Here is a 16,539-nt window from a genome sequence, read left to right on the forward strand (position 1 = left end):
CGGCACCGGGGCTCTGCCAGTCCTTGCTGTTGCTGTTGACCTGCTCCCCGTGGCTTGGCCAGTTCTCCCACTGCCCCGCAGCGCTGCAGAGGGTAACAGAGGGGTTATTTTGGCTGGAGTATACCCCCGTGCTTGCCAGAAATGGCCAGTGCTAGCCCAGGCTGGGCTTGCCACTCAGGTTGACCTCATGATGCCGGTTGCCGGCCTCCCGCCTTCTACACAACATTCCAACGGTGGTCTTGGCCCACCGTCGCAGCTCTTCTGCTGCTGGCTGTCGGTCTCAGAGTGAACCTCGCCAGTTTGCTCAGCGTTTGAGGAAGGAAGTGGCAATTTTCTTGCCTGATGGGGCGCAAAAGGGCTCACGTGGTGGAACGGTAATGCTGTTGGTGGCGAGAAGGGGCTGTGGGAGTTGTTAGAGGGCAGTTGGTGATGCTGTGCTGGGAAATAACTGCCGTACCTGACACGTCCCCTCCTTCGAAGCGGGTGCGTGCTAGCGTGCTGTTCCCAGCTCTCCTTCCTCACCTCCTCTGCCTTAACAATTTCAGACACGTCAACGTCGGCAGTGAATTTCAGGCCGAGATCCCAGACCTCCAGGACAGATCCCGGTTGGAGGAGGAGGAGGAGGGAGCGTCGCTAGTGTGGAAGCCCTGGGGAGACATCGCAACGAACCCGGAAACACAGGACAGAGGTTTCTCTTCACGCTTTTCTTCCCAGGTCCCCCCCGAGATACTAAGGGTCGAAAACTGCACGTTTTCACAGCAGCTGTTTGTCCGTTGGGACCCTCTCCCTCTTTTCCTTGACAGCATTCGTGGCTGGTAGCACCCGAGGGTGGCTCAGATCTGGTGGGACAGTGAACAGATAACAACCGGTGGTGCTCTGAGTCGCGTCCTCTGGGAGAGACGGTCAGGGGCGTTTGTAGCTGTCCCACGTCAGCTGCAGCGACCTCGGGAGAGGGGAGATCTGTCTCTGGAGCTACCGGTCCCAAAGCTGCTCTGAAGGGAGAGAGAGCGATACCGGATAACCTGCCTCTTTTTCGGTGCCTTTTCTGGGTCTCCAGTCTGTCTGCTCTGTTTGCCCTCTGCCTTGTATCGCACTTTTTCTCCTTTCTTGACGAAAACTGACTTTCTGTTGGTTTTTGTTGCATTTCTAGTGACAAATCTGCTCAACTTCGCCTGCTCCAATGTCATGCCGGGGGGAAGAGCCAACCTGGAGCACGCCTTGCACCGCCTGCATGAAGCTCTGGTAAGAAGCAGCTCTTTTCGAATTCCTACTGGACTAGGAAATACTCTCATCAACTGCCGTGGGCGGAGGTGACCCCGACATGCTGTTGCTGAGCATCGACTGAGTACCATCTTCCCACAGTGGGCTGAAGAGTTGATCTTTTGGCCCCTGCTGAGGGGGAATCTAAGTCTTGTTCTCTGAACTCCCGCAGGAGGGTCTGGAGATGTTGCAGTCTGGGGCACCCCAGCGACCTGAATCCCATCCCCTGGCTGATTATCATTACGCAGGTAAAGTGGAAGCAGAGCTTGTTGCTTCTCCGGGAATGCGAGCGGGTACTGCCGTTCCCTTTGTTCTGATTGAAAGAAGTGATTTTTAGAAACGTGCAAGCAGCGGTTCATGTTCTTTGGGGCAGGGAAGTAGTCTTTTTAATCTGTTCTGGGGGCCTTTTGGCACGGGGAATGCCTCGTCCCTGTGTTCTAGCCTGCTGCTGTCCCTTGCGGTGACACCCCATGCCGCCCAACGCTCCTCCTTTCCCTCGCGCCCCGGCTTTACTGCGTGCAGGGCTTGCTCTGCTGGCAGCCATAACTGCTCGTGCTAACAAACTGCCTGCAGTGTTGGCTAATTGCTTTCCGAAGGAGGAGACATGTGGACGCGTGACGAATACATCGTGCGCGTTTCCGTGAGGTTGCAAGGGGTCTAATCGTTTGCACGTGGCTGTTTCTTCCCAGGCTCAGACACTTGGACGCCCCTCGAGGAGCAGTTGTTTAAAGAGGCTTTTTATGTGCATAAGAAGAATTTCCACCTGATCCAGAAGAAGGTAAAGCCGTTAGACCGAGGCGGGTCACGGGTTGGTAGCGTGGAGGGGAGTTTTAACCCAGAAAAGTCGTCTTTTGAATGGTGCGTTGGAATCCTGTCCTTGGGATGCTGCTTCATGCTAAAAAGATACCAGTACAAGACATAATTGGCTCTAATGTCTACCGTATTTGCCCGAATATCAACCGAATATTTAATCTCTCCAGTACAAAATACAGGAAATACTAGAAGAATACTGACACGTTCCGCTGACCATCGGCATGAAACGTACAGTTCTGCCCTCCCAAGGCTTCTTTACGGCCCTTTCAGAAGAAGGGGGCTCGTTTTCGGCCTGATCTCACCCGTGTGTTGTGCTGTGGGAACCGCAGACACAGGGGAGGACAAACAGCGCTGGATAGATCCATCCTGGGTCTGTGCCTTCAGCATTTTCCTGCGGTATTTCCCTCATCGATCGCTTCTGGTTTTCTCCCGACAGATTCAGACGAAGACCGTGGCCCAGTGCGTGGAATATTACTACACCTGGAAAAAACACGTCAGGTTTGGCGCCACCCGACCAGGATGGACAGCCAAAAGGCTGCAGCGAGGCACGGATGAGGTGGAGGAGGCTGAAGAGAAGGTAGGAAAACTGCCGGGGTGGGTGCGAGATGCTGCTCCTCCATGGACGCATTGTCCCGGGCTCTGGGAAACAATCCCCTTTGCATTAAACTTGCTGCTGCTGATTTTTGGGGATGTTCTGTAACGTCCCAGTACTCCGTCAAAGGAACTGTTGGTGACCCACCTCTGCGCGGGTGTTGCCAAAACTTTCCTTGACAGGAAATGGGACTTTGGCTCACAGAAACACATATTATTTAGGGTTTTTTTTGGTGGTAGACACCGGGTAACCATGTCCCTTCAGTGCTCAGTAATTCTATGTTTTAAACCCATTTTACAGACTTTTGTGGAGGAAAGTGCTGTTCCGCTGAGGACGGTAGAAATAATACGGTTTTTCTTTCACCATCTGTCTTTGCACCCCATCCTCCCCGTCGAGTTTCAGCATTTTTTGGGCTGTTTTAGTGTTCGGAGGAGCTCACTGGGGCAGGCTGGGGCAGATAGAACGCGTTCCACCCAGCACACAAATAAACCCCTCAGTGTCTGGGCCGTCTGGGGATGTTTCCAGCCAGTTTTTCGCTTTAGCTGTCCCCCTTGCTGAGGAGAAGGAGAAATGAGCACAGGCTGTCTGCTTTACAGGCTGGTTGCAGCCCGAAGAAGAGGCGCCAGGTCGGGCCCAATGAAAAGCTCACCAAGAAGCAGAAGAGCAGCGAAAAGACGCCCCGTGGCACAGGCAGTCCCTCCCGCCATCCCGGGGACGCTCCGTGCGGGGCTGGAGGCGCAGGCGATGTGGCTGGGTTTCCCTGCGGGCAGTGTGGTGTGGAAGGTGAGCCGCTCGTTTTTTCTTCTCGAAACCTGCTGATCTGGGCTCAAACCGATGGAGACTCGGCATTTCCATCCTCCTCCCATCTCCTCCGCACTCGGAGCTCCTCCGTCTCCCGCTGACTGCAGCCACAAGGGTCTCTCTCTCCCTTTGAAGGCCCTTTCCTCCCATTACAGGCCTGGGGCGGTTCATCTCCTCGGGCGAGAATCCCAGCGTTTCTCGGTTTTTTTTGGCTGAGAAAAAGGTTCCACTGAAGTTCCTTCTTGCGGTTTGCGGCCCGAGGGCTCCCGCGCTACGGTCGCTTGTGCCACGCAGAGCCACTTGAGTTTCAGTCTGACCCGATTTTAAGCCGTCTCGCCGTTACTTCTCTTATTTTAATCCCTAATGATCTGCCGTGTTTAACCACCGAGGTCCCACCCACCTGGGGGTACTGGCACAAGCTGTATGGCACCACGCAGCAAAACAGACCAGAAGCTCACAAAAGTAGAAATAATGAAATGTCATCTAATGATTTTTTTTTTTTTTTTTTTTTAAAAAAAAAAGGAATTAAAAAATCCCTGTTTGTTTTCTCCCTTCCAGGGTGTTTGGGACAGTCAACGGGAGGAATGCGCACGTGAAATACCATCGCCTGCAGGAGGATCGGAAGGCCCCAGAGGAGTCTTTAAAGGGCGGCGAAGCCGGCAGAAGCCCAGAGGGTGACCGCCTCTAGTTGGCAACTGGGCAACTGCCGGTTCAGCCCGGCAACCAGGTCCCTTTCCTGCTCTGGGAAAACCCACCCACCATCTCTCGCCTCCGGCAGCACCTGAGCTCTGCGGAGGGTCCACCACCACGAGGTCGCCCCCACTCACGAAAGACCCACAAGATGAGAATGGCAGAGAAAGAGTTATATTTAATAGTGTTTCCCCCTTAGGTAATAGTCCCGTGTAGGTTTTAGGTCTTAGCTAGCCATCCTTTAGGTCTTAGTTTTAGGCTTTAGTGTTCTTCTGATAGGAGTGAGGTTTGTTGTTCTGGTACGAGTCAGGATGTTTATCTTGTTATAGGAGTAAGTGGGGGGGGTTATGTGTTGTTCTCCTTAATTTATTACATTGGGTTGTTGAACGTTCCAGTCCTGGGGCTGCTCTTGCTGGGTTTGTGCTGTAAATAACTGAAGCCGTCAAAACCCGTTCCACACGGTTGATGGTGCAAAGTGAAGGAGAACCCGGGCCCGTGCCGTGTTGTGCTGTTCCTTGGTCTGTTTTCCCACCGGAGAGCGCCACGGCACCACCGTGACAGAGCCGGCAGCAGGATTGGGGCCGGTAAAGGCATTGGATGGTCGTGAGGCCTCTGGGTTATCTGCCAGAGTCGGTGTTGGCCTTTCGTGCTGCGCTGTAGCGCCCATCGGTGTTTGATTGCACAAATAACGCGGCTTTCGGCAGTGAAAATGGCAGTTGGATTAGTCCAGGGAATGACATTGGAGTTTGCCCTGACCGGATGGCTGCAAAGGTTTTTGTCATCATAGTGAGTTTTGTTCGAATGTCTTAAGAGTCTCGTTATCAAGCAATTATCTCAATCTTATGTATTAGTGATACGGGATAGAAAATGAGGCTCATCCAAGTACAGAAAGACTTGGATAAGTCTCAAAGGGGGGAATTGTTGTAGTAAAACGGACATCAACTAGGAAAATTAAATGTCATTGAAGCAACAAAGGAAACCTGCTGCTGCTCAAGTCCTCTCTACTGCCCCAACGCCATTTCTTGACCTCATCTTCACATAGAGAAATAGTTACTGGACACGATTTATCTATGGTTCGGTTAAGGAACTACCCAGCAGGCGATGGAGCACTGTTGAGAAGCAGGGGGTTCCTGTCGAGAGAGCCATGAACTGTAGGCCTGGTCAGCAAACCCCGAAAGCAACTCGGAAGTGCCAAGATGAGAGGAAAAGCAGGTAAAAGTTCTCTCTGCACAGCCAAGGCACGGCGGGGATGGAGCTGAGTGGGATGGCAGCTCCCTGCCTCTCACCTCTGGTGCTCCGAAACCGGCTTGGCTGGCTGCTCCCACACAGGGAGGCGTGTGCATCACGAAGCCCGCACTAAAGCGGGGTGGGGGCAGTTGGTTAGCAAAGCCAAAGTGGTTATTAATGGTGGTTAATGGCACACTAATTACGCCCGTGTAATGCGGAAGCTCAGATGCCCCCTAACCACCCCACCCCACCCCCCCCCCCCCCCCCCGTGCTTCTCTAGCCAGGCGAGCGCTGGGCGTCCCCCCCGCAGGAGAGGAGCGCAGCTCCGGGGTGGGTGGAAGGGCGTCACCCTCTTGTGGTTCGCTCCAGGTAAACGAACTGCAAAACTTAACCAGCGCGGCAGTCATTGTGCCACGAGACCAAATCCCAGACGAGAACGAGGTCATCGTTAAAATCATTGGGCATTTCTTTGCCAGGCAGGTACGGTTTGGCCGTGGCTTTACCTGATCTTCCCCGGCCGCTTTCATCCACCGAGGAAAGGCGTGGGGCTTGCTGAGCCCAGCACCACCCGAGCACCCTGCCACTCTTGTTTTGGGTGGTCCCTGTGCCCCCAAGAGGCACTGAAGGTGTTTCGGTAGCTTCCCCCCGGCTGTGCAAGTGCTGAAATTGAAGATTGGCTCGATTGAGCTAAAAATGTGTGTTCTGGAGGCCGTGCAGAGCAGCGCCCAGGGTGTGAATGGACTCCTCTGTGCAGGCAAAGCCACCCGCATCCCACCTGGGTGCATCTTCCATAACTGCACAGCGCAAGATGAGGGAAATGCTCCAGCAGGTGAAGCAGCAGGAGCAGAAACACGCTCCGGGAGCCCCGGCCTCGCAGCACAGCAAGGGAGGCTCCCGCCGTGCCGCCCAGCACCGCCCGATGACTGTAACCCCGCCGCCAGACATCCCCCCCCCCTCCCCCACCCCCAGCAGGTCAGGGGAGCAAACCAAAGACCCCCCCAAACACACAGCCCCCCATTCCCCGCGGCGCTGCGAGGATGCACAGCCGAGGGGTACGGGGAGGGCTCTCTCCATCCCACAGCCTCCCCCTTCCTCCTCCCTCGCCTCCCGACGCTATCCCTTTCGTTGGACTAACGTGGGCAGGTTTGGGTACCTCAGCACCTCACGCTTGTGTCTCCCTTTTAGAGATTTTGTGTGCCTTGGAAACCTGCGAGTTGCAGGGTTTTTTTTATTAATTTTCTAATAAAAAAAGAACCGAGTTGGACAAAACGATGGGAATAGGCAGCACTCTGGTCATTCTCTCCGGGGCGTTGTGGAGGAAGGCTGCCAGTCTTCCTCCCAGTGTACTTTTCCCCGTTGGCTCCAGACTGCTGCTGGGGCTGAGCTCTGAGCCGCCAGAGCGGTTCTCAGCAGACGGTCACTCGGCGCAGACAATGAGGCCCTGAATAGCCCTTCCTGTGCTCTTGATGGCTCCGGATGGCTCTGCTCCTCTGCTGCTTCTAAGGTGGGGCTGCCCCAGTGCCCTCACTCAGGAGCCTTTTGTCTGTGCAGGTCTCACTTGTGACAGGGGGTGGGGGTGTTGCCAAACTAACTGCTGTGTTGCGATGTGTGAGTGGGTGTTCCTGCCCGTGTCAGTGCCAGAGCTCTTCCGTAGGCTCCTTCTGCCAGCGGAGAGCCAGGGGCCGCTCCTTCGGGAGAGAGCTTGTTTAAAGAGAGGAAAAAAAAAAAGCGGGGGGGGGGGAGGGAAGTGGGAAAAGAAAAAAGGGGAAAAAAGAGAAAAAAAGGGGAAAAAAGTGAAAAAAGGAGAAAAGTGAAAACGGGGGAAAAGGTGGAAACAGAGAAAAAAGGGGGGGGGGAAGCAAAAAAAAAGGGAAAAGGCAAAAAGGGGAAAAAGAGAAAAAAGGAGGGGGAAGCAAAAAACAAAAGGGAGAAAGAAGAAAACCCCACATATTAAAAAAGAAAGGTAGAAAGGAAAAAAAAAAAAAACAAACAAACCAAGGATGGAAAGTGGGAACAGCCGCCGGGCAGGAGGAGGGACAGGAGCCGGGGGAGGGGGGAGGGGGGGGGAGGTGGCGGTGCCAGCGCCGGCCCCGGGGGCTGCGACACCACGTTTTTGTCTTCTACTGCAAAGTGTTCTGTGAAAAACAACCAACCAAATCCCACCCACCGACAACATCAAAAACCAAAGAGAAATCTCTCCAGCTCACAGGAGCCTGAGCTCGCTCTCCGTTGCTCTCTTTCCAGTGTCTCGGGGGGGTCACGGCCGAGCTGAGATTGGGGGTGGTGGTGGTGGGAGTTTGCCCCATGGCTGTGATGGGGGGAGAAGGGGTGGGTGGGAGTGGGGGATGTGGTGTGGGGTTTTTTTGGGGTGGTGGTTTTTTGCCAGGCGCAGCTTTACCCAGTGGCTCGGGGAGGTGTTGGCATCAGGAAGCCTGTGCTAAAGCGGGGTGGGGGCCTCGCCGCAGTTGGTTAGCAGAGCCAAAGTGGTTACTAATGGTTACTAACGGCACAGTAATTAGGCCCGTGTAATGGGGAAGCTCAGATGCCCCCTAACCACTCCCCCCCCGGTGCTTCTCTAGCCAGGCGAGCGCTGGGCGTCCCCCCCCGCAGGAGAGGAGCGCACCTCCGGGGTGGGTGGAAGGGCGTCACCCAAGGGGGAAAGGACCAAGATGGGGCTTGGGTGTCCCTTGGGGTGGCCGGGTGGCGGGGTAGGGCTGCTGGGGGCTGCCACGATGAGGGACACCCCCACGCCTTTCTCCATGGCTCCCAGAGCTGTGCTCCCTCCCTCCCTCCCTCCCACCCATCCAGTGCCACCGGAGAGGTGGTGTCCCCCCTCCCGGGGCGGGCAGGGGCTGTGCCACCCCACCTAACACCTCAACGCACCAAAGCACCTCACTGGGGGAGGGACTCTGCGCCTGGTAGCCCCGTGCGCCCCAGCACTGTAAGGATGGGGCTGAGCCCCCACCACTGCTACCCTGTGCAAACCAAAGACCCCTCCCAAAAACACCCCCCCTCCCCCATTCCCTGCGGCACTGCGAGGATGCACCACCGAAGGGTACGGGGAGGGCTCTCTCCAACCACAGCCTCCCCATTCCTCCTCCCTCGCCTCCCGACGCCATCCGTTTTGTTAGACTAACACAGGCAGAGAGAAAGAGAGGTTTTATTATTCTTTTTTTTCTTTTAATTTTTTATTTGATATTTCCTAAAAGCCACCGGTTTTTCATCCCAGGCATGGCCAGAGGAGCTCGCCCAGCATTGGGGGGGGGGGAGGTTGGGCTGCGGCACACAGCACAGCAGCTCATCAGATTTTACAATCAATGTAACGATAACGAAACTAGCGGCTATTTTTAAGTTTTGCAAGGATTTTAATTCTTTATTTATTTCATTTCAGAGGGGGCAGGGGCAGGAGGGGGACGTTTGTTTTTTAGCAAAAGCCGGCTTTTCTAGAGGTTAAAGGAAAGGCCGTCCTCGGCTGTAAATGCTCCCCTCCAGCGTCCTGGATGGGGGGGACAGATCTCCGAGGGGCCAGCTGTATCCTTGGAGGATTCCCCATTTGTCTCCCCAGACCCTGTGGTTTATATTTCCTGACTCGGTGAGGGTGCAGGGTTATGCCTGAGTGGATTACACTGTCTGGGATATTTCCCTCTGGTGGTGCCATAGCAAAGTCTCTGTTGCCAATTTGTGATGTCCAGCGCTCAACATCACGGGAAGAGTGGTGGGATGGGACTCGGGGCATTTTGATTGTTAAGGGCCATTTGGTTTTGGTTGTTCTGTGCCATCTTGAGATAAGCCCGGGCTGAGCTGTTTTGCAGCTCCCCCCAAGTTCTCTCTGCACAGCCAAGGCACGGCGGGGATGGAGCTGAGTGGGATGGCAGCTCCCTGCCTCTCACCTCTTGTGCTCTGAAACCGGCTTGGCTGGCTGCTCCCATACAGAGTGTTACTGGCTTGCCCAGCAGGTAAAGAACCCAGATTTGGGACGCCACTAAGGTGTCCGTTAGGGATCCTGGGCGGCCCTTATGTGGTCCTGGGGGGGGAATCTTGCAGGCCAGAGGGAGTCTGGGGCAGTTTTTCAAGGATCTGGGGGTCCCCTCTGGTGCCTCTGGGGAGGGTTTTGTGGCTGGAGAGGGCTGAGCTGGTTTCAAGAGGTGCTTCCTCCCTTTCTCCAGCCCACCCAACTCCCCCGACACCACCACCCCCCAGGTTGGTGGGTGCCAGCAGTGCCAGCCTGTCCCACTGGGTCGGGCACTGATGGGGGCACAGCCCCATCCGCGGGATGGGAGGAGGAACCACAGCACCAGGGATAGAGACCAACATTTTATTTCTTTAACATTTCCCATGGGGGGCACCCCAGGGTTGCGCGGCTGCACCGCAGCTGGTGCCAGGAGGGACTCCAACGTCCCCCCCACAGCTCACCTGGCTCCGCTCGTGATGCTTTTGATGGGGCTCAGCGCGGTCTCTTCTGTGCTACGGACCAAGCGGCTCCAGGTAGGCGACTGCTGCACCGCACTGTGCCGCAGCGTGGGGTGGGGTGGGGGGCTGCGGCGCGGGGCTGGGAGCTGCTCCCGTCTCACCCAGCTCCCGGGGTCCTGCAGAGGGACTGGAAGAAGCTAAAGCAAGGGACGACGGACGCGAGAGCCCGCCCAGAGGAGCAGAGCAGTGAGTGGCCCTGGCACCGAGCACCATGCAAACAGCCCACACCCCACGGCAGCCCTGAGCCGGGGCTGTGCCGGGGGCTGCCGGCCGCTCACTCCGTCCCCTCCCTCAGCAGCTTCTCAGCTAGCGGATGAAGGATGGGAGGCTCAAGTCGACACAGGAGAAGCAGGGAGTGTGGGGGAGACCCCCAGATCCTGCCCCAGACCCTCAGCCCGTGCCCTGCCTGCGCTGGGCAGCCCTGCCCGCCTGCTGAGGAGGGGGTGCTGCCCGCAGGCCCCGACGGAGGAGACGGGGTGCAGTGGGTCTCTTCTCTCTCCTCCTCTGCAGGGCAACCGAGGAGGGAGCACCGGGCCCCACAGGACCCACTGGGCTCCCTGCCAACCATATACCATCTGAGCAGTGATGCCTCTCTCTACCCCCTAACCCCCCCAAGCCCCCACGTCCCCCTGCCTTCCTCTGCCGCCTATAGGTCCTATCAGTGGGGACAGCTCCTTCTGGTCCAGGGAACCCCCCGGGATCCTGGGCCCCCCAAGGGCTACCGCAAGAGCCCCTGCAGCCTGTGCTCGCTGGCCAACTCGGAGGACTGCAGCAGCCTGTTGAGGAGCAGCTCCTCTTCCCAGAGCTCCCTCTACCACTTCCTGGAGGCCTGGCCCAGTGCAGCAACAGAGCCAGTGGTGCTCACACACTCAGGACACCACCGCTCTCCCATGGCTGCTGGTGGGGCAGTGGGGAAACTGGGGCTGGTCCTCGGCCAGGAGCCTCCACAGGAGCTGCCAGCAGGGACCGAGAAAGAGCGGGTTCCCAGGCAGGGGACGGAACTGAGCGTGGAAGCACACGGTGTGGGGCTCTGAGCTGCTGCGTGGTGCCAGGTCTATCCAACGTCAGGCAGTACGTTCCCAGGAGACATCACCGCTGACAACTCTTCCGAGGAAGTGGGGCCATTTCTGTAGTCGTAGCCTGCCTGGAGAAACAGCCCCACGGAGCCAATAGTCTGCTGAGCAGCAAGGGAGCAGAGTCGCTGACTCTCAACCAAGGACTGAAGTACAGCAACCCACTCTATTGCCTTCCCCCTTCGCCCGCTGCCTCCCACAGTCTACAAGAAAAGAACCAGGGAGCTCCAAAGGAGGGGACCCCTCCCCCACTCCCCCAAATCTGCCCAACATCCCCAAAGCTCCCCAAAGACACGGGACTCCTCCCACACACCTCCACTCCCCACACCGACAACCCTCCCCCTCCCCCAACGCTCCAAAAAGCAGCAGTCCTTAGGGCAGACTCCTTAAGCTGACTCCACAGCTACGGCTCCCCGTCGGCTCTGGGGGAGATAAGGGGGCCCCTGGGGGTCTCCGTGGGCTTTGAGGGGGTCCCAGGGCTGCCCACGGGCTCCCAGCAATGCCCATGCCCACCACCCGCTTCAGGGGGCCCAGCGCTGACACCCCCCGACCCATCTCGGGGGTACCTGGGGGGACTCGGCCGTGGGCTGGAGGCGGGCGAAGGGGGCACGGCCGGGCTGACCTGCCGGGGGGGGCTGAGAGCGGAGCCCAGAGCGGAGCCAAGCGCCCGGACAGGCCGGCCCCGGGCACCCTGCGCTGCGGCCGGGGCTGCCGCCACCTGCGGGGAGCGAGCGGGGGGTGAGGGGACGGCAGCGGGGGACGGGAGAGCCTGAATCGGCCCTGTTTCCCCCGGGGACGCCCCACTCGGCTCTACCCCCCCCAAACAGGCCCAGACCGCCCCCCGCGCCCCCCAGCCCGGTCCCGCCACCCCACAACCCCCCGAACTGGCCCCGGAGACCTCCGCACCGCTCCTGCCGCCGCCGCCGCCCCACCCCCACCCCGCTCCCGCCCCCCTCGGCCCCGGTCCCCCCGTCTCTCCCGGTACCAAACGCCGCAGCTCCCGACCACCGCCGCACACCGGAAACGTTCTCCTTCGCGTCCGCCCAACCGCGCATGCGCTGAGGGGCAGATCCGGGCCACGCCCCCCAACGTCGCCGCGGCAACGGCGGACGAGAGGGGCGGGGCCGCGCCGAGGAGAACGAGGCCCCCTCAGCCCCGCACCACCGCTTCTTTCCGCCCCGGGCACTGCGAGGCCGAAAACAGCGCAGCCCTCCCCCAAATGCGCCGGGACCCCCCTAAACCAGCCCAATCCTCCGCAAAATGAGCCGGGACTCCCTGAAATCAGCTCAGCCCTCCCCAAAATGAGCCCCACATCTGCCTGCAGAGCTCCGCCAGCCCTCCCGACGGACATCACGGGGATGGGGGGAAAGAAAACAACCAGAAAGGTACTGAAAACAACGTGGAGACGGTGCTTAGAGATCCTTCTGAGAGGCAAAACTCGGCCTTTATCCTCATTTTTGAACACGGGGTTTCGCAGTGCTTCGCGGGCAGTGGTTATCCAGGGGCATCAGCTATCCCGGGAAGCGAACGTTCCCATCCCGTGTGGCAAAAGTCCACTCGCATGAATAACTTAGACAGAACCAGCCCACAAGAGGCACCTTTGGTCACCCTTTGCTTGAAGCTTCGCTAAAACTGTATCCTCAGATTGGCCCTGTCCTGCAGTTTCTTTCCCAGAGTTTTGCCCCAAACCCACGCTTCTAGCCCCGCTCCCCAAGCCCTCCCTCGGGGCCCACCGCCTTTCCCCAGCCCAGCCTGTCCTTAAAGCTTTTCTTTCCACACACAGCCCTTTCCACTCAGCTCCCTCCGGGGCCTCCTCTCTCACAGACAACCTCACAGCCCTGCAAACCTCCGCTCCTTCACCTCTCCCGCTCACGAAAATCTATTCCCCCCTCACAAACATCCATTCCCCTCACTCCCCCCTCACACGCTCACTCCCACACCCCCAACCATTCCCCCCACCATTCTCCCCTCCCCCCTCGACCCACCTCTTCTCTTCTTCTCCTTTTTTCTTCTCCTACCCCTCTCTCTGCCCGTGGGCAGCCCTGGGACCCCTTTAAAGCCCACGGAGACCCCCGGGGCCCCCTTATCTCCCCCAGAGCCCACGGGGAGCCGTAGCTGTGGAGTCAGCTTAAGGAGTCTGCCCTAAGGACTGCTGCTTTTTGTAGCGTTGGGGGAGGGGGAGGGTTGTCGGTGTGGGGAGTGGAGATGTGTGGGTCCCTTCTGCCAAAGTGCAGTGAGAACCACGTTCACTGAACCCCCATTCTACATGGACAGGGTCAGTTGGATGTATAGGACCAAGTTGTTGGAATAACCTCAGCTCTTTTATTAGCAATTCCAAGGCATTGGTATGTTGGTCCGTCCATTCCCAGGATTTTCCCTTCCTGAGCAAATCATCAAGGGGCGAGCAATGATGGAAAAGCCAGGGGTGTGTTTACGCCAACAGCTTAAAGTTCCTAGAACTTGCTGTAACTCCTTCACACTGGGTGGATTCTGCCCCTGTTCTGTTTTTTTTAGGGTATCTTGAGGGACCGAAGCAGCTCCTTTAATCCACCAGAGCCCCAGGAATTGCACTTCCTGCGACGGTCCTTGACACTTGGTGGGGAACGGCCCCAGTTTCAGATCTGACCTTGGGGGATGAAACCAGGCTTGGGTCTAGTGGGAGGTGTCCCTGCCCATGGTGGGGGGGTGGAACTCCATGATCTTCAAGGTCCCTTCCAGCCCAAACGGTTCCGTGAGTCTATGATGGTGTCTGTCCAGCTGATGAGCTCCCACCCGAGTTTCACTCGGCGAAAAGCAGCAGCCGGTGCTTGGGTACCCAAAGGCTTCTTTTACATTTTTCCTCTTCTTTGTTTCTTAACTTTTTCAACTCAAACCAAAGGTGTTGGAAAGGGCGGCCCCGTGGGCAGAGAAATCATTCCTCCCTGCGAGATGGGCTGTGGCACCACGGGGCCATCTCACCTGAAAGGAGGAAACCCACAGGTCACTCCTTTGGTCCAAAGAGTGGAAAAAAATAGAAAAGAGAACCACCACCACCACCACCTCCCACCCCCCACCCTCCCCCACCCCCCCACCCCCAACCACCAAATCAGCCCCTCGCTGAAGGCGTAAGGTGGGAAATAGTGCAACAACTGTATTTTTTGCAACAGCCCCACTTAAAAAATGCTGTAATGATTCATAATGACCCATCCGACTAAAACCAGGAGTAGCAGTGACCTACCCGTCAGCTTTTAGCATCCTGCTAACCAGCTTAAAGGCACCGGTGAGGAGAAGAGTTTAGCCACAACCAGCTCGAAGGAGGAAAAGAGGATCTTGCTTTTAGGGGAACGGCTGTCTTTGCAGAAGGTAAGTGCCCCCGCGGCTCGACCGCCCCTTCAAACCTCGATTTCTCTGGCTGTTTTCTCTGTAACTGCTCCCACAGCACCACGGATCCTGCAGCTTTCCCTGAATCATAATAAAACCTTCCCTAAATCCGGCAGCAGGTTTCTGACGTCTCCAACGCCTCCGAGCATCCCACAGGGATCCCGCACGCCGCTGGTCCCCCGGGATTTCCAGGCTCTGACCCCTGGCTTGGCTCAGGTGCCCTCTTTTTTCACTCAATTCCTCAAATTTTAGGTAAAAGGGCACTGGGGATGCGCCTGCCTGACCCCACAGACCTGTGACAGAGGGGGGTTTGAAAGAAATGAATAAAAAAAATACTATATGAAAGATAACTAGAATCTCTTTGGATTTAATGTAATGCTAATTAACTGTATTGCAGATGGGCAAAAATATACCCCCAAGAATGTAGGGAGGAAGAAATGCTCAATTTCTGTTGTGCGCCGACCCCTCCCTCCCCCCAGTCCCTTTCTGAGCTCCCTGAGCACCCCACGGTCTGGCAGAGGGGACACGTGTGACACTGCTGTCCCCTCCCTCCTGCAACACAGAGCTCATCGCAATTACTTGCACAGAAAAACAACCACAATTAAAAAAAAAAATATAAAAACCCAAATTAAAGAAACCCACAAAATTTAAACCCCCCAAATTTAATAACCCAAATTAAAAAAAAAAAACAACAAAATTTAAAAAACAAAACACAGTTAAGTCATTCAATTTTTCAAACCCCCAAACCCACTAATTTCAGCCCTTTCCCCAGTCAGCTGGTTCCCCACCCCCACGCAAATGGGCTTTCCCCCAAAAATCAGTGCTGCCCACTCCCCCATCCCCTCCAGCCCCCCCCAAAAAAGCTCCACACCCCCCTCTGCCTCCTCCCCGCCCTCCCAAAGACACGGCAGCAGCGCAGTGAGACAAACGAGAGGTTTATTCCATTCTTTTTCCCATTACGTTCAATGAGCAACAAGAGAAAAAGGGCCGACAGTCCCGGCTCCGGTGGGGGGAACCCCTCAGTCCACAGTGACGCTCCACCGACGGGACCCACGCGACGGCGACAGGGATTTGTGTCATTTGTGTTCCACAGAATGAACCCAAAATAAATTAAAAAAACCCAATGAAACAAAAAAACTAAAACCAAACACAAAACCACACAAAGATTCAAAGTTATAACTAACACAGATTTGCTTGGGGGATTCCCCCCCCCCCGTTTTATTTACAACACGGAGCGTTTCCAAACTCGATCATCTCTTACAATAAAATAAATATATTTCAGCATCTGCGCAAGAAAAAGAATTGCTGCATTTCTACATGTAGTGCACTGGGGGGGGTAAAATAATAACCCCACCCTTTTATATTACCTTTTTACATTACACCCCCCACCCCCTGCTTAAGGATCTCTATTAAGCGCATCATTTTAGGAAGCTTCTTTCGAGGGGCCCCCGGGGGTGTGAGGAGCTGTTTGAAGGCACCGAAGCGCACAGCAGCCCCCGTCCCGCCTCGCTGGGAAGGGGCTTTGCTGCCAACTAAAGCATTGCGGGTCACTGCAGGGATATCTCTTTTGATTCCTAAAGCGACTCCAGCAGCAGCTTTGAGAGGGATTCCTCCTCCCGCCTCCTCCCCGTAAAATTCTCCTCTGCACAGGGAAATATTAAATCCTCCCAAAATACAGAGCCGGCCGTGGGATCACGGAGCACGAAGGGGGGACAGGCGCAGCACTGTGTCCCACAGTCAGCCCGGGGGGTTACAGCCGCCTTTTAGGTGGCTCAGAGTCACGTTGTTAACCAAGGCCTCAGCTTTCATTTAATTCAAAATAAATACATAAATATATAAATAAATAAAAAGTCTCACCTTGTAAGCAGCAAAAACCCCCGAGCTTCGAATGCAGAAGAGGGCCACGCCGGGGAAATCTGCTTTGTTTTTTAAGTAAGGACTTTTGGAGGCAGCCGCCAAGGTTTTGTGGCCCCTGGGGAGGGGGGAGATGCAGAGCCGGACTCAGCCCGCTCTGCCCCAAAACCGGTCGCGTTTTCCCTCCAGGGTGATTTTCTTCCTTTCTGTCTCTGCCGGAGTGATGCCCGGCACGTGCCGAAAACAATCCCAGGCTCTGGCCCCGGTCCCGGCCAGGAGGGAGTGAAGCTCAGCCCCACTCCCTCCTTTTCCAGGGAGGAAAACAAAATGGAAAAAAAAAACCCAAATTATCCTATATTAGAAGTGTATAATTCCATTTTAGAAGTGTATAATTCCATT

This window comes from Vanellus vanellus, assembly GCF_965231255.1.
Source record: "Vanellus vanellus genome assembly, contig: HAP1_SCAFFOLD_113, whole genome shotgun sequence".
NCBI classification, from domain to species: Eukaryota; Metazoa; Chordata; class Aves; order Charadriiformes; family Charadriidae; genus Vanellus; species Vanellus vanellus.